At 40.0% G+C, this 18701-nt stretch overlaps 1 pseudogene; it reads left to right on the top strand.

Annotated features, from left to right (window-relative positions):
* The first annotated feature begins 3321 nt into the window (after positions 1-3321).
* LOC134311972 (uncharacterized) lies at positions 3322-7261 on the top strand (annotated as a pseudogene).
* The last annotated feature ends 11440 nt before the right edge of the window (positions 7262-18701 follow it).

Raw genomic sequence — 18701 nt, 5'->3', positions numbered from 1 at the left:
TCAAGGTGGTGAGGGTTTTGTTTCAAGATGAATAAAAAAGTAATTAAGGAACATAATAATGGATTAAATTGATTAAATCTCATGTGTGTGTGTGTGTGTGTTACAGACCTAAACTGCTCTAGCCCACTAACACCGAGATCCAGGGTTTGAATCACCAACTGTTCTGTCAGGTCCAGAGTGAGTTATTGTCAGTTCTATTTGTTCTCGCTCAGGGAAACTTTGGCGACATCTGGTGGTCCTGAAGGTTCCTACCCCAGTTATTCACCCCAAATTCTCAGCCATGACCCTGTGGCCGGTTTACCACTGTTCCTTCCTTGGACCACTTTTGATAGATACTGACCACTGCAGACCGGGAACACCTCATAAGTGCTGCAGTTTTGGAGATGCTCTGTGTCCCGGTCTGCAGTGGTCAGTATCTATTAAAAGTGGTCCAAGGTAGGAACAGAGGTAAACCAGCGACAGGATCATGAGTGGCCAAGACTCATTGATGCACAGATAAGCTACTGTAGCTCAAACTGCTGAAGAAGTTCATGCTGGTTCTGATAGAAAGGTGTCAGAATACACAGTGTATCACGGTTTGTTGTGTACGGGGCTGCATAGCCGCAGACCAGTCAGGGTGCCCATGCTGACCCCTGTTGATCGCCGAAAACACCAACAATGGGCACGTGAGCATCAGAACTGGACCATGGAGCAATAGAAGAAGGTGGCCTGGTCTGATGAATCACATATTCTTTTCCTTTTGTTTTGGCTGCAAAAGAATGACCAACACAATATAAGGAAGGTGGTCATAATGTTATGCCTCATCAGTGTATATTTCAGTGGTTTAATGCACACTGTGTATTCAACAATAACCCACAAAGGTTGTTACACCAACACTGTATAAGTTGGTCTAAGTTTGTCTTGGTCTTTAAATGAGTAGATTTATCACTAATGCAATATCTTGTTCAGTTCTAACAGCTGTGTGTGTGTTAGCTAAACCACAATGCCATTCATGAGAACAAATAAAGCTTCTAAACCAAACGAGACTAGAAGCTACATGAGGGGGACTTGATATTCACCCCCGCACAGGGCTTTTGTTTATGTATTTTTTAGCCTAGATTAAATGGCTGTGAAAGCAGTACGTACCCACCACTTCTTCATGTACAGAATTCATCACATTACTTGTCAGTAACTCGATTGTAGTCAGAGAGGAAAAAATGCCAGAAATCACAAAATACTGTGAAACTCCTCTTTTATAAAAGAATTTTAAAATGTCATGAATAAAAACAGCAAACCTGCATTTAAAGTGACTTACAATTGTGACCGTATACATTTTAAGTACAACCCCAATTCCAATGAAGTTGGGACGTTGTGTAAAACATAAATAAAAACAGAATATGATAATGTGCAAATCCTTTTCAACCCATATTCAATTGAATACACTACAAAGACAAGATATTTAATGTTCAAACAGATAAACTTTATTGTTTTTTTGCAAATATTCACTTATTTTGAATTTGATGCCTGCAACACGTTCCAAAGAAGTTGGGACAGGGGCATGTTTACCACTGTGTTACATCACCTTTCCTTTTAACAACACTCAGTAAGTGTTTGGGAACTGAGGACACTAATTGTTGAAGCTTTGTAGGTGGAATTCTTTCCCATTCTTGCTTGATGTACAACTTCAGTTGCTCAACAGTCCGGGGTGTCGGTTGTCGTATTTTGCGCTTCATAATGCGCCACACATTTTCAATGGAAGACAGGTCTGGACTGCAGGCAGGCCAGTCTAGTACCCGCACTCTTTTACTACGAAGCCACGCTGTTGTAACACGTGCAGAAGGTGGCTTAGCATTGTCTTGCTGAAATAAGCAGGGACGTCCCTGAAAAAGACGTGGGTGTTGTTGATATATGGCTTTCACTTTGCATGGTAGAGTTTTAACTTGCACTTGTAGATGGAGCGACGAACTGTGTTCACTGACGATGGTTTTCTGAAGTGTTCCTGAGCCCATGTGGTAATATCCATTACAGAATGATGTCGATTTTTAATGCAGTGCCGCCTGAGGGATCGAAGGTCATGGGCATTCAATGTTGGTTTTTGGCCTTGCTGCTTACTTGCACAGATTTCTCCAGATTCTCTGAATCTTTTGATGATATTATGGACTGTAGATGATGAAATCCCTAAATTCCTTGCAATTGCACGTTGAGAAACGTTGTTCTTAAAATGTTGGCCTATTTGCTCACGCAGTTGTTTACAAAGTGGTGAACCTCGCTTTCGGGGAAGCTCCCTTTATACCCAATCATGACACTCACCTGCTTCCAATTAACCTGTTCACCTGTGGAATGTTCCAAACAGGTGTTTTTTGAGCATTCCTAAACTTTCCCAGTCTTTTGTTGCCCCTGTCCCAACTTTTTTGGAACGTGTTGCAGGCATCAAATTTAAAATGAGTGAATATTTGCAAAAAAAAAAACAATAAAGTTTCCGTTTGAACAATAAAGTATCCGTTTGAACATTAAATATCTTGTCTTTGTAGTGTATTCAATTGAATATGGGTTAAAAAGGATTTGCAAATCATCGTATTCTGTTATTATTTATGTTTTACACAACGTCCCAACTTCATTGGAATTGGGGTTGTAGTTGAGAGTTAAGGGCCTTGCTAAAGGGCCCAACAGTGGACACTGACAATTACTAGTCCTGTACCTGAACCACTGAGATACCACAGCTTATCTTAATCTTTGTCTTCTAAACACCTACACCTAAGCTTGGGTATAGATCTAACCCCAGTCTGTTAGTCTTGGTCTTTAAATGACTGACCAGTTTTATCAGATGTAGCTTTGTGAATAATATTGAGAAATTACTGTGGTAATGAACTGTGTTCTGTGTTGTGTGTTAGATAAACTACAACACCATTTCTGAGAAGAAGAGAAGCTTTTAAACCTGATCAGACTGGAGGCTACTTAAGAGGAACTGCGCTCTTGTTTATGCATTTTCACCATCTACAACATTTGTACATTTAGAGACTTCTGATGGGATAAAGGAAGTGTTTTTGTAATCGTACCAGTCAGGCTGCAGTAGAAAGAGACGTTATCCACTCTCACAACAATGCAAGGATTTCATGGATCCCACATTCCTGCCTCTGTATTGCTGCTGTTTGGGATTCTTCAGGGTATGTACCTGAATAAATACAGTACCTCGGTTCCTATAGTAAATAAGCTTATGTAAAATAAACCTTATGTTGTGGTTTAAAAATACATGAGGGATTATGGAAAAGGCTGCAGTAAGTGGGAGGTGTGTGCCATGATGCTACAAACGTATTTGCTAGAGGAAATCTAAGCCCTCGTCATATGTCAGGTAAGAGTGTTTTGAAATTGTGTAAAGGTGGTGCTTTTTTCAGATTAAGCTCCAATAGTTCTTTTGTAAAAAGCTGGGACAGTATGTGAAATGATAAATGGCTGTTGTGTTTTTCTTAAATGCTTTGCCTTATATTGCATTTGTAAATCAACAGTAAATTAAAAAAGTGTTTATTGATGATGTTTGTCAAAAAAGTACATTCAGAAGCATTGTGAGTTTTAATGCAGTATTACTGAGGGATTACAGGGATGTTTAGTAGTGGTGCTTGCCCTTGTCATTTATTTATCAAACTTTTTGATGAAAAATGTGAAATGAATGCTGTTTTATAGTGCTGGAGTATTTTCTGAAGCATAATAATAAAAATAATCTTTATAAACTGCTAGGCCTTTCTTCTTTTACATTAGCATTGATAAGATTTGTTTGTTTGTTTATTAGGGTTTTTAACGTCAGGTTTTACACTCTTACGGTAGTTACACAAGGTGTATCAGTTCACAAGGTTATATTGAATGCAGTCATGGAAAAATACGTGTCTTCAATTCACCTCACTTGCACGTCTTTGGACTGTGGGAGGAAACTGGAGCACCGGGAGGAAACCCACACAGACATGAGGAGAACATGCAAACTCCACACGGAAAGTATCCAGACCGCCCCACCTGGGGATCGAACCCAGGACCTTCTTGCTGTGAGGCAACAGTGCTAGCCACTTAGCCACCTAGTTAATAAGGAAAAACTTTAAATATATTGTATGGATGTTTGGACAGATCACTTTTTTTCTGTTTGTATTTAGATGTCACAGCTTTTCTGGAATTAATGCTTATAGCGGCCTGAGAACTTTCTTGGAGTTTGCACATAGAATCCTAAAGATAACTTTTGCTTGAAAGTTTCTGACATACAGACTAATATTATTTTTGTGCTCCTCTGCAGGTTTGTGCATGTTGGCTGATGGGAACACAGAGACCTTGTACAGAGCTGCTGGAAGCTCTCTGGATCTCTTTCTGAAATATCCCAAAGAATCTGTGTTATCTGTTGACTGGAAGTTCAATCATACCACTTTTGCTGAATACACAGGCAGTGATATATCATCTGTACCATCCCGGTTTAGTGGAAGATTAAAGGTGGACAGTAATAAAGTTGGAGTAATTGTGCAAGATCTTCAGCTCCAGGACTCTGGGAAGTATGTTGTGATGTCAGATGGACCTGAAGAGCAGCTTGATACACAAGTGTTTAACGTTTATATCCAGAGTAAGTGTGTTTAGAATTAATTTAAAAGAATTCAATAAAAGCAGGGCTATCCATAGCATAAATTAGCAGAAGCTATCCATCCAAGTTCATTTTAATATTTGTGGCAAAAAATGCCAAATTTATTTTGTTCCTATTTAATTCAAGTTGATTTGATTTACTTGTCATAATTTTGAATTTAATTGCGGCACGGTGGCTAAGTGGGTAGCACTGTTGCCTCACAGCTAGAAGGTCCTGGGTTCAGTTCCCAGGTGGGGCAGTCTGGGTCCTCTCTGTGTGGAGTTTGCATGTTCTCCTTGTGTCTGCGTGGGTTTCCTCCAGGAGTTCCGGTTTCCTCCCACAGTCCAAAAACATGCAGTCAGGTTAATTGGAGACACTGAATTTGCCCTATAAGTGTGTGTGGGTGTGTGTGTCTGCCCTGCGATGGAATGGCGCCGCATCCAGGGTGGTACTAGGGCACCCATTGAAAAGTTGGGATTGGCTCCAGCACCCCCCACGATCCTTATTGGTTAAACGGATAAGAAAATGAATGAATGAATTTTGCATTTTATTTAGCAGATGCTTTTATCCAAAGTGACTTACAGTAGTGTGACAGTATACAGTCTAAGTAATTGAGGGCTAAGGGCCTTGTTCAAGGGCCCAACCAGGTGGTGGTAAGTTTTGAACCAGCAACCTTCTACCTACTAGTCCAGTATCTTAACCGCTAAGCTATAACTGCCTATAAAAATGAGTTTATTTTTAATTTGATTATGTTTAATGAAACAAGCTAGCAAAAGCAACCCTAAAACTGGTGCCCCCAATGGATTTGGTTCATACAGAGTGAACCCCTGCTCTGCTGAAGAAAGTTCTGACCCAAACTGATGAGATTTCCTTAATCAGAACTGAATTTATCACTGAGCTGCATCATCCTCATGCTTTCTCTTAATGCCAGTTTCACATTTTTGTTTTCCTAAACAAGTAAATTAATAAAAGGGGTTTGGGGTGCGGTTTGACTGTCCAGCACAAAGATGGAGCCACACTGAACTCTAGCCCAACATTCTCACATTTCCGCTCTCCTCCCGTACAGTCTCATAACCACTTCCATGCAGTACAGTTGATGGTGTGGCCTGCACTAAAAATTAGGCACTTATATGTTTTTTTCTGTCTAAATTGTTCTTCTGCCATAGCTGTCACGAAGTACTCACGAGAAACGTTAGGAATCAGGTGCAGGTTTTATTTAGGCAATACACAAAGTCAAAGGTCACAAACAGTCCAAGTCCAAAGGTCTGGAAGATCATAACTATTTAGTGTGATATATATTTAAGTAGCCTAGTAGTTGTATCAACATTTGCATGTACCTGACTGTTAAATTAAATGAATTCAGTACAATATAAAAACTTTTTTTTAAATATTTATTGGCACATAACATAGACCTAAACACATTTGTATGACTGGTGATATGTATAATATTTTCTCATTTACTAAATACAAGTCGAGCTGCATTTTAAAATAAGAGAAAATTAAAAATTAAAAGCTCCCAGTAGGAAGTATGAACATAAATGAATCTGTCTTTTCCAGATGCTCAACTTTCTCTGGTGCAGTCATCTGTATCTCTCCCTTCATTTTCTTTACGTTTGCTATCATTCTTTTTCTCTCTACCGTCTTTTCATGTGTAACTTGCCTCTAACTCGCTCATCTGTCTGCACTGCGCTGTAGAGTCGCAATGTTTAACGCCAGGTATGCACAGACTTGATTGGCTGAGTAGTGTCATTTGGGAACTTGCATGCAATTCATCTGTGGGTTTGCTCATCCACTAAACCGCAGGGACATCTGGTGGCGCGGAGGAGCAATAGTCATCTTATATGTAAAAAGCTCAATAAACAGACATTTAGTGAGAAAAGGCTTTCTAATTTAACATAACTTGCTAGTTGGTGCTCCTGTTCCTCTAACCAAACCAAAAACTATCAACCACATGGTTGTATAGCCACCCTGTACAACATCTTACACTGCCTGTGTCAAGCAGTGACCCTGCTATATCATTCATTTGTAATAAATGTATTGTTTAATTAACACATTTAAATTTATTTTTTTAGATCCTATTACCAACGTTAAGATTGAGAAGAATCAGACGTGGCTGGTCTCCACAAACAGCTGTATGATTAATGTGAGGTGTGAAGCACTTGGAGCTGAGAGCGTCTCCTACAGGTGGAGCGGATATAAAGATGCTGATGAAGCTCAGCTGAACTTCAGTCTCTCACCAGAAGAAGAAGAAGAAGAAGTTACACTGAACTGCACTGCAGCCAACAAAATCAGTACCAGCTCTGCTACAGAGAGACTCACCTGTACAGGTACTGAACCAGATATGATCACATCATTTTAACTCCAACGAATAAAATCACAGTAAGTAACATGAGTTTAAAAAGTGTCTATACTCTGATATTGGATTTGTGTTTGTTTATGTATTTTGTGATTGATATACAGAAGCTTCACTGTCAGTGCTGAAGATGATCAGTAGTGCAGTGGCGGCTTGGCTTCTCCGTATCTGCTGGTGACCTTCATTCTGGGAGTGAAATGTTACAGAGCTCACAGTAAGAACTGCACAACATTCAGCAACAATTCATGATCAAACTTACACTGGACTTCTGATCATGATTATACTGGTGTTTTTATGTTACAGATCAGATTAATGACCAGTTTGCTGTGACTGAGGTTTGAGCATCGAGATGTACTATAGTACTATAGATGTACTATATATCAGATGTACTATATGTAGTACTGACTGTAATTCAGCACACATGAGAAGATGAATTCTGAGAGCCTGGCTCTGGTCTGTAGATTAAATATAGAAGAAAGTGAACTGTAGTGTTACATATAACACGTGTACCTACAGCTTTTAACAGCTTAGTAATTTAAATATCTGTAGTTTTAATCAAATTACAATAACAATAGTAAATATACATTATTTTATTTACAGATATACATATAAAAATTCAAGAAAAACTGCAATTAATAACGACAATGTAACAATAAAAGATGTTAAATATTTTTACAGTGACAGTATTATTACTAAATGAAACAAATAAGAACAAAGATGTGAGTCACACCTCATCTTATTAATACTGATCCTTGGTGGATCCTCCTGTTACAATCAACCATGGGGGGGGGGGGGTGTGGACGGACACAGTGGCTAAGTGGGTAGCACTGTCACCTCACAGCAAGAAGGTCCTGGGTTCGAACCCCAGGTGGGGCGGTCCGGGTCCTTTCTGTGTGGAGTTTGCATGTTCTCCCCGTGTCTGCATGAGTTTCCTCTGGGAGCTCTGGTTTCCTCCCACAGTCCAAAGACGTGCAAGTGAGGTGAACTGGAGATACAAAATTGTCCATGACTGTGTTTGACATTAAACTTGTGAACTGATGAATCTTGTGTTCTTGTCATGAATGTAACCAAAGTGTAAAACATGACGTTAAAATCCTAATAAACAAACAAACAAACAATCAACCATGATTCTCTCACCTGTTAGGAATTCACCTGCTCATTGTGGAACATTTTAAAATGGTGTAACCCGAATATTCTGTAAACTTTTCACATATTTCTGCCTCTGTCCCAACTTTAAGTGTGTTTAAGGCATCAAATTCAAAAATTGTTCATATTAACAAAACATAATTAAGTTTGTAAGTGAGAACATGTCTCTGTGATTGTCTCTGTGATTGGTAAATAAAAATGCTCAGAAAAACAGTGTAAGTGTGAGTAATTACTCGCTCTGTGTTTGATGAGAAGGTCTGAGATACTGATCAAGATGAGGGGTTTGTTTCAAGATGAATAAAAAATTAATTAAGAAACATTTTCTTTTTTTTCTCATTTTAAATAGATTAAATCTCATGTGTGCGGGTGTTACAGACCTAAACTGCTCTAGCCCACTAACCCGAGATCCAGGGTTTGAATCACCAACTGTTCTGTCAGGTCCAGAGTGAGTTATTGTCAGGAGTTCTATTTGTTCTCTCTCAGGGAAACTTTGGGGACATCTGGTGGTTCTGAAGGTTACTACACCAGTTATTTACCCCAAATGCTCAGCCATGACCCTGTCACCGGTTTACCACTGTTCCTTCCTTGGACCACTTTTGATAGATACTGACCACTGCAGACCGGGACACACCCCACAAGAGCTGCAGTTTTGGAAATGCTCTGACCCAGTCATCTAGCCATCACAACTCGCTTAAATCCTCACGCTCGTTCATTTTTCAACTTTGAAGGTAAAATTCTCACTTGCTGCCTAATATATCCACTAACCTACCCACTAACAGGCGCCGTGATGAAGAGATAATCAGTGTTATTTACTTTACCTGTCAGTGGTCATAATGTTATGCCTGGTCATTGTAAAGTAAATATGTCTATAAAGTTAAAAAGACGTGGTTTTGTCAGCACATTATAGAACAGGTGAGGCATTAAGAGCTGTTAAATTAGAGTAAATGTTAACAGTTCTGCTTCAGTAGCCTGAGAAATAGATCTTCTGACCGTCGACCCCAGCAGCTCAGACAGGATGTGATGCAGCCACTGAACACTGGCCACAGATTCCAGATCAGTTTCAGGGGCTTAATTTTACACAGACCAGCATTAGCAGTAAAACCAAAAAAATACTGAAATCAGATCAGTTTCAGGTGCTTAATTTTTTAATTAGCATCATCAGAATAAACAGCAGAACTGATTTCAGATCAGGGTTTAGGGGCCACTTTAGTTCACATAACGGCAACATGCAGGCATCAGTTCCTCACCCACAGAGACGATCACACTTCACTACAGTTACTAATTAAAGAGGAAGAAAAGCTAAATGTGGACAAATGTATAGAATTCATTCTGCGTTATTAGGAAAACCAAAAAGTCGATGTGTTAGAAGCAGGAAAAATGGGCGAGCGTGAGCATCTGAGCGAGTTTCACGAGGGCCAAATTGTGATGGCTAGACGACTGGGTCAGAGAATCTCCAAAACTGCAGCTCCTGTGGGGTGTGTCCCGTTCTGCAGTGGTCAGTATCTATCAAAAGTGGTCCAAGGAAGGAACAGTGGTAAACCGGCGACAGGGTCATGGGCGGCCAAGGCTCACTGATGCACGTGAGGAGCGATCCAACAGACAAGCTACTGTAGCTCAGAATCCTGAAGAAGTTAATGCTGGTTCTGATAGAAAGGTGTCAGAATACACAGTGTATCACGGTTTGTTGTGTATGGGGCTGCATAGGCGCAGACCAGTCAGGGTGCCCATGCTGACCCCTGTTGATCGCCGAAAGCACCAACAATGGGCATGTGAGCATCTGAACTGGGCCATGGAGCAATAGAAGAAGGTGGCCTGGTCTGATGAATCACATATTCTTTTCCTTTTGTTTTGGCAGCAAAAGAATGACCAACACAATATAAGGAAGGTGGTCGTAATGTTATGCCTCATCAGTGTATATTTCAGTGGTTTAATGCACACTGTATATTCAACAATAACCCACAAAGGTTGTTACACCAACACTGTATAAGTTGGTCTAAGTTTGTCTTGGTCTTTAAATGAGTAGATTTATCACTAATGCAATATCTTGTTCAGTTCTAACAGCTGTGTGTTAGCTAAACCACAATGCCATTCATGAGAACAAATAAAGCTTCTAAACCAAACGAGACTAGAAGCTACATGAGGGGGACTTGATATTCACCCCCGTGCTCTTGTTTATGTATTTTTACCACCTACAGCATTTGTACATTTAGAGACTTCAGACTGGTTTCAGATCAGTGTTTGAGGGGCTATTTTAGCCTACATTAAATGGCTGTGAAAGCAGTACGTACCCACCACTTCCTCATGTACAGAGTTCATCACATTACTAGTCAGTAACTCGATTGTAGTCAGACAGGAAAAAAAGCCAGAAAAAGTCATAAAATACTGTGAAATGCCTCTTTTATAAAAGAATTTTAAAATGTCATGAATAAAAATACAATAAGAGCAAACCTGTATTTAAAGTGACTTACAATTGTGACCATATACATTTTAAGTAGTTGAGAGTTAAGGGCCTTGCTAAAGGGCCCAACAGTGGACACTGACAATTACTAGTCCTGTACCTGAACCACTGAGATACCACAGCTTATCTTAATCTTTGTCTTCTAAACACCTACACCTAAGCTGGGGTTATAGATCTAACCCCAGTCTGTTAGTCTTGGTCTTTAAATGACTGACCAGGTTTATCAGATGTAGCTTTGTGAATAATATTGAGAAATTACTGTGGTAATGCACCCTAAAGTTAGATAAACCACGACACCATTTCTGAGAAGAGAAGCTTTTAAACCTGATCAGACTGGAGGCTACTTAAGAGGAACTACGCCCTTGTTTATGAATTTTCACCATCTACGACATTTGTATATTTAGAGACTTCTGATGGGATAAAGGAAGTGTTTTTGTAATCGTACCAGTCAGGCTGCAGTAGAAAGAGACGTTATCCACTCTCACAACAATGCAAGGATTTCATGGATCCCACATTCCTGCCTCTGTATTGCTGCTGTTTGGGATTCTTCAGGGTATGTACCTGAATAAATACAGTACCTCGGTTCCTATAGTAAATAAGCTTATGTTAGGATTAAAGTCGAGACTGCCGTGACAACTATGCTGCTCGTGCCGGATGTGACGGGTCTGGAGTAATTGCACCAAGAATGACAAGAAATCACTACAGACTTTATTATTACCAGTTATAACTTTTAGATCATTTAATTCTGTGTTTGTATGCTCTGTGTAAATCGTGTATTTATTTAAAGTATCCTCCAGGCCACCCAAGAAGGATGGGCCCTGCTGAGTCTGGTTCCTCTCAAGGTTTCTTCCTGTAATTTTCAGGGAGTTTTTCCTTGCCACAGTCGCCCTCGGCTTGCTCAACAGGGATTTTTGTATCTATTGGTCCTGGATTTTGTAAAGTTGCTTTGAGACAATGTCTATTGTAAAAAGCGCTATATAAATAAAGTTGACTTGACTTGACTTGACTTATGTAAAATAAACCTTATGTTGTGGTTTAAAAATACATGAGTGGAATAGGGCGCATTAAGCCCTGGGTCATGTGTCAGTAAGTATTGTTTACTAGATGAAACTCTGGTGGTTCTTATGTAGAAACCATAATGTGGGTATATAGAAACAATGTTTGGGTAAACATTGGGTCAGTATGTGGAATGATACATGGCTGTTGTGCTACTAAGAGGCCTCCTAGAAGAAGATCTGTGAACATAAATTTATTCAAATGATTTTCCATTACACAGCATTTTCTATTATTACAGATAACCAACTGTGACTCCTCATTAGCTTGCATTTGTAAAAGAACAGCAAACAACAAGGTTTTACTTATGAAGTGTGTTGAAGTCCTTTCAGAAGCATCATGTGTTTTAATGCAGTGCTGCTGAGGTATTAAATCCTTTGATGGAAAGTCTAATAATTATAATTATAATTATTAATAAATGCTGTTGTTTTTTTACAACCCCAAATCAGAAAAAGTTGGGATTGTATGGAAAATGCAAATAAAATAAAAACACAGAGTTCCTTACATTTACTTTGCCTTTTATTTGATTGCAGACAGGATGAACCTGAGATATTTCATGTTTTATCTGCTCAACTTCATTTTATTTGTAAATAAACATCCATTCCTGCATTTCAGGCCTGCAACACATTCCTAAAAAAAGTTGGGATAGGGGCAATTTAGGGCTAGTAATGAGGTGAAAAAAACTAAATAATGATGTCAAGTCAAGTCAAGTCAACTTTATTTATATAGCGCTTTTTACAATAGACATTGTCTCAAAGCAACTTTACAAAATCCAGGACCAATAGATACAAAAATCCCTGTTGAGCAAGCCGAGGGCGACTGTGGCAAGGAAAAACTCCCTGAAAATTACAGGAAGAAACCTTGAGAGGAACCAGTCTCAGCAGGGCCCATCCTTCTTGGGTGGCCTGGAGGATACTTTAAATAAATACACGATTTACACAGAGCATACAAACACAGAATTAAATGATCTAAAAGTTATAACTGGTAATAATAAAGTCTGTAGTGATTTCTTGTCATTCTTGGTGCAATTACTCCAGACCCGTCACATCCGGCACGAGCAGCATAGTTGTCACGGCAGTCTCGACTTTAATCCTTAACCTCGGCGGGTAAACAGGTTTCCATCAGAATGCCTTTGGAGTAAAACAACAGAGAATGTAGTTAATAATGTACAATGCTAGTTGAGTAAAACAGTTTTACAGAGAGTTTTAGACTCCGGCAGCCCTAATTATTACAGCATAACTAAAAGGGAGAGCGAGCAGGTAACAAGGTCATGAAGGCTTTCATAGGACATCAGCACCCATCTCCCCACCGTCATCAAACCTGAGTGATCGGATAAGAGAGGCAGAACGACAGCAACCCAACATCCCTGATCACCACAAGTTTCTATGACCAAGAACCCCCAAGCTCTGCTCCTTTGTCTATTTTAATCAAAAGCCTGAGAAAATAAATATGTTTTCAGTCTAGACTTAAACATTGAGACTGTGTCCGAATCCCGAACAGAGGCAGGAAGATTATTCCAAAGTTGTGGAGCTTTGTAAGAAAATGCTCTTCCACCAGCTGTGGTCTTTTTAATTTTAGGAACTATAAGTAACCCTGCATCTTGTGAACGAAGTGGACGCGCTGGGCTGTAGTGATTAATAAGTTCACTCAGATACTGTGGAGCCAGACCATGTAGCGCTTTATAGGTTAGTAAAAGTATTTTGTAATCGATGCGGAATTTAATTGGCAGCCAGTGTAGAGATGATAGAACAGGAGTAATATGATCAAATTTTTTAGTTCTAGTTAGCACTCGAGCTGCTGCATTTTGAACTAACTGGAGTTTGTTTATGGATCTACCAGAGCATCCAGTTAGAAGAGCATTACAATAATCTAACCGAGAAGTTATAAACGCATGGATTAGTTTTTCGGCGTCATTAACAGATAGTATATTTCTTATTTTAGAGATATTACGCAAATGATAGAAAGCAACTCTAGTAATATTATTAATGTGTGTATCAAAGGAAAGATCTGAATCTATTGTGACACCCAAGTTTTTTACATCTGGGCTGGGAGTAACAGAGAACATGTTTAGGTTTAGCACCAGGTTAGACAACTTGTCTCTTGCAGCTTTAGAGCCAACAAGTAAAACCTCAGTTTTATCTGAATTAAGTAAAAGAAAATTACACGACATCCAGTTTTTTATGTCGTTTACACAATCTTCTATCTTACTGATTGTGTCAGTATCATTTGGTTTGGCTGATATATACAGCTGTGTGTCATCTGCATAGCAGTGAAATTTTATGCCATGTTTATGAATAATTTCGCCTAGTGGAAGCATATAGAGTGTAAATAATAGAGGTCCAAGTACCGACCCCTGTGGAACACCACACTTTACTTTTGTAGTTTCCGAGCATTTATTATTTACATAAACAAATTGCGAGCGGTCAGTCAGATATGATTGAAACCAAGAGAGTGCGAGTCCTTTAACACCAACTGTATTTTCTAGCCTCTCCAGTAAAATGTTATGATCGACCGTATCAAACGCTGCACTAAGATCTAATAGAACAAGAAAAGAGACACATCCATTATCAGAAGACATTAACAACTCGTTAACTACTCTAATTAATGCGGTTTCGGTACTATGGTTGGGTCTAAATCCTGATTGAAATTTTTCATGAATACAATTTTCATTCAAATAAGAACATAATTGTTTGGAAACGACTTTTTCTAATATTTTAGAGACAAAAGGAAGGTTTGAAATTGGCCTATAATTAGCTAGTACATGTGGATCAAGATTAGGTTTTTTAATCAGGGGTTTAATAACGGCACTTTTAAACAATTTAGGTACGTACCCAAGGCTAAGGGATGCATTGATTAATGTAAGCAGGGGCTCTACAATAGCTGGGAGTAAATCTTTAAGTAAACGAGTTGGAACAGGATCGAGTATACACGATGATGACTTAGATGATTTAATCAACACAGTTAGTTCATTTTGGGAGATTGGATTAAAGGAATTTAGTTGGATTAACTCGTTACTATTATCACCAATGCTGCTCGGAGTGAGTCCATACTTAACATTGGCAAGTGACACACTTTGACTCTGAAGTCGTATTTTTTCTATCTTGTCATTAAAGATGTGATTATAAACAGGTGATTGTAATCATGGTTTGGTACAAAAGCAGCATCCAGGAAAGGCTGAGAGTCTCTGATAAGCAAAGATGATCAGAGGATCCAGTTTGTCCACAAATATGTAAGAAAACAACATACACAACAATAGCTGATATAACCACATGGGTGAGGGATTAGTTTATCAAACCTTATCAAGCTCTACAATACAGAATTACTACTACACAAATGATGCTTAAACCTTTACTGTGCAAAAAAAAATTCCAATGTTAATCATATCCAGAAGTGGCGTCAACTTCTCTGAGCTTGGAGGCATCTTAGATGGACCATCACACAGTGAAATAATAATAATAATAATACTGCTACTGTTGCTGCTTCTAATAATAATAATAATAATAATAATAATACTGCTACTGTTGCTGCTTCTAACAATAATAATAATACTGCTACTGTTGCTGCTTCTAATAATAATAATAATAATAATACTGCTACTGTTGCTGCTTCTAATAATAATAATAATAATAATAATAATAATAATAATAATAATACTGCTACTGTTGCTGCTTCTAATAATAATAATAATAATACTGCTACTGTTGCTGCTTCTAATAATAATAATAATAATAATAATAATAATAATAATAATACTGCTACTGTTGCTGCTTCTAATAATAATAATAATAATAATAATAATAATAATAATAATAATAATACTGCTACTGTTGCTGCTTCTAATAATAATAATAATAAAAATAATAATAATAATAATAATAATAATAATAATAATACTGCTACTGTTGCTGCTTCTAATAATAATAATAATAATAATAATAATAATAATAATAATAATAATACTGCTACTGTTGCTGCTTCTAATAATAATAATAATAATAATAATAATAATAATAATAATAATAATACTGCTACTGTTGCTGCTTCTAATAATAATAATAATAAAAATAATACTGCTACTGTTGCTCTAATAATAATAATAATAATAATAATAATAATAATAATACTGCTACTGTTGCTGCTTCTAATAATAATAATAATAATAATAATAATAATAATAATAATAATAATAATAATACTGCTACTGTTTTACCGTAGTGAAAACTTTTCCCAACCAGAAGCCGTGGGTGGATAAAACTGTCCGCGACGCTCTGAACTCTCGCACCGCTGCCTACAACGCGGGGCTCATCAGCGGTAACATGGAGGAATATAAAGCTGCGTCTTACGGAGTACTCCGAGCGGTGAAAGAGGCGAAGCGGCGCTACGGGGAGAAAATAGAGACACAGTTCCAGCAGAGTGACTCTAGAACCCTGTGGCAGGGACTACGGACCATCACGGACTACAGAAGCCCACCCTCCAGACTGGTGAGTGCGGACGCGTCTCTGGCAACCGAGCTGAACACTTTCTACGCTCCCTTCGAGGCTGCAGCCGGCAACGCTAACGATGCTATCAGCGCTACTGGCGTGACCAGCATGCACACAGAGCTCGTCGGAACGCAGAGACCCCTCATCATCAGGGAGAGTGATGTACGGAGAGCTTTCAGGAGAGTGAATACCAGGAAAGCAGCAGGACCGGACGGGATCGCCGGCCGAGTCATCAAAGCCTGCGCGGACCAGCTAGCACCGGTGTTCACAGATATTTTCAACTTATCCCTGACCCAGGGCATCGTACCAGCGTGCTTCAAACAGTCCGTCATCGTTCCAGTCCCGAAGAAGAACCAGCCAGCCTGCCTCAATGACTTTCGCCCAGTGGCCCTGACATCAGTCGTGATGAAGTGCTTCGAGAGGATCATCAGAGACTTCATCACCTCATCACTTCCGGACTCTATGGATCCTCTACAGTTTGCATACCGCCACAACCGTTCTACAGACGATGCCATCACCTACCTCCTTCACACCACATTATTACACCTGGACGCTGGGAGGGGTAATTATGTTAAAATGCTGTTTGTTGACTACAGCTCAGCATTTAACACGATTATCCCTTCTAAACTAACCATCAAGTTGGAGAACCTGGGACTTCATCCATCCTTGTGTCACTGGATCTCTAACTTCTTGACGGACAGAACTCAGGCTGTGCGGGTAGGAAAACACATCTCACCCACACTCACACTTAGCACCGGTGCCCCCCAGGGCTGTGTCCTGAGCCCCCTGCTGTACTCACTGTACACATATGACTGTGTGGCCACTTCCAGCTCTACCACCATTGTCAAGTTTGCTGACGACACTGTTGTGGTGGGCCTGATCTCTAACAATGATGAGAGGGCCTACCTAGAGGAGATTAAACACCTGGAGGACTGGTGCCAGGACAACAATCTCCTCCTTAATGTCAGCAAGACAAAGGAGCTGATAGTGGACTGCAGCATAAAGCAGGAGAGGAACTATCACCCCGTTATGATCAGTGGCACCGCAGTGGAAAGAGTAGACAATTTCAAGTACCTTGGAGTTCACATCTCTGAGGACCTGTCATGGTCTTGCCACACCACTGCGCTGGCAAAGAAAGCTCGTCAGCGTCTTTATCACCTCAGACGCTTAAGGGACTTCAAACTACCATCCAAGGTGCTTCGTAACTTCTACACCTGCACCATTGAATCGATCATAACGGGAAACATCACAACCTGGTTCGGAAACAGCACCAAGCAGGATAGGCAGGCTCTACAAAGGGTGGTGCGTTCAGCTGAACGCATAATCCGGACTGAGCTTCCTGACCTGCAGTCCATATACAGGAAACGGTGCTGGACAAGGGCCAGGAGGATAGTAAAGGACCCCAGTCATCCCAGTAATGGACTGTTTTCTTTGTTACGATCTGGGAAGCGTTTTCGTGCTCTAAAAGCCAAAACGGAGAGGATGAGAAGAAGCTTTTTCCCACAAGCTATTCGAGTCCTCAACGAAAATAGCATTTAGGACTAAATTACACAACGTCTAATTTATATGTAGATGTACAGGGGTTGGACAAAATAACTGAAACACCTGGTTTTAGACCACAATAATTTATTAGTATGGTGTAGGGCCTCCTTTTGCGGCCAATACAGCGTCAATTCGTCTTGGAAATGACATATACAAGTCCTGCACAGTGGTCAGAGGGATTTTAAGCCATTCTTCTTGCAGGATAGTGGCCAGGTCACTACGTGATGCTGGTGGAGGAAAACGTTTCCTGACTCGCTTCTCCAAAACACCCCAAAGTGGCTCAATAATATTTAGATCTGGTGACTGTGCAGGCCATGGGAGATGTTCAACTTCACTTTCATGTTCATCAAACCAATCTTTCACCAGTCTTGCTGTGTGTATTGGTGCATTGTCATCCTGATACACGGCACCGCCATTGGATGCACATGGTCCTCCAGAATGGTTCGGTAGTCCTTGGCAGTGACGCGCCCATCTAGCACAAGTATTGGGCCAAGGGAATGCCATGATATGGCAGCCCAAACCGTCACTGATCCACCCCCATGCTTCACTCTGGGCATGCAACAGTCTGGGTGGTACGCTTCTTTGGGGCTTCTCCACACCGTAACTCTCCCGGATGTGGGGAAAACAGTAAAGGTGGACTCATCAGAGAACAATACATGTTTCACATTGTCCACAGCCCAAGATTTGCGCTCCTTGCACCATTGAAACCGACGTTTGGCATCGGCACGAGTGATCAAAGGTTTGGCTATAGCAGCCCGGCCGTGTATATTGACCCTGTGGAGCTCCCGACGGACAGTTCTGGTGGAAACAGGAGAGTTGAGGTGCACATTTAATTCTGCCGTGATTTGGGCAGCCGTGGTTTTATGTTTTTTTGGATACAATCCGGGTTAGCACCCGAACATCCCTTTCAGACAGCTTCCTCTTGCGTCCACAGTTAATCCTGTTGGATGTGGTTTGTCCTTCTTGGTGGTATGCTGACATTACCCTGGATACCGTGGCTCTTGATACATCACAAAGACTTGCTGTCTTGGTCACAGATGCGCCAGCAAGACGTGCACCAACAATTTGTCCTCTTTTGAACTCTGGTATGTCACCCATAAT

Source organism: Trichomycterus rosablanca, chromosome 4 (assembly GCF_030014385.1).
Source record: "Trichomycterus rosablanca isolate fTriRos1 chromosome 4, fTriRos1.hap1, whole genome shotgun sequence".
Classification (NCBI taxonomy): Eukaryota; Metazoa; Chordata; class Actinopteri; order Siluriformes; family Trichomycteridae; genus Trichomycterus; species Trichomycterus rosablanca.
This window is presented reverse-complemented; position numbering and strand designations above follow the sequence as displayed.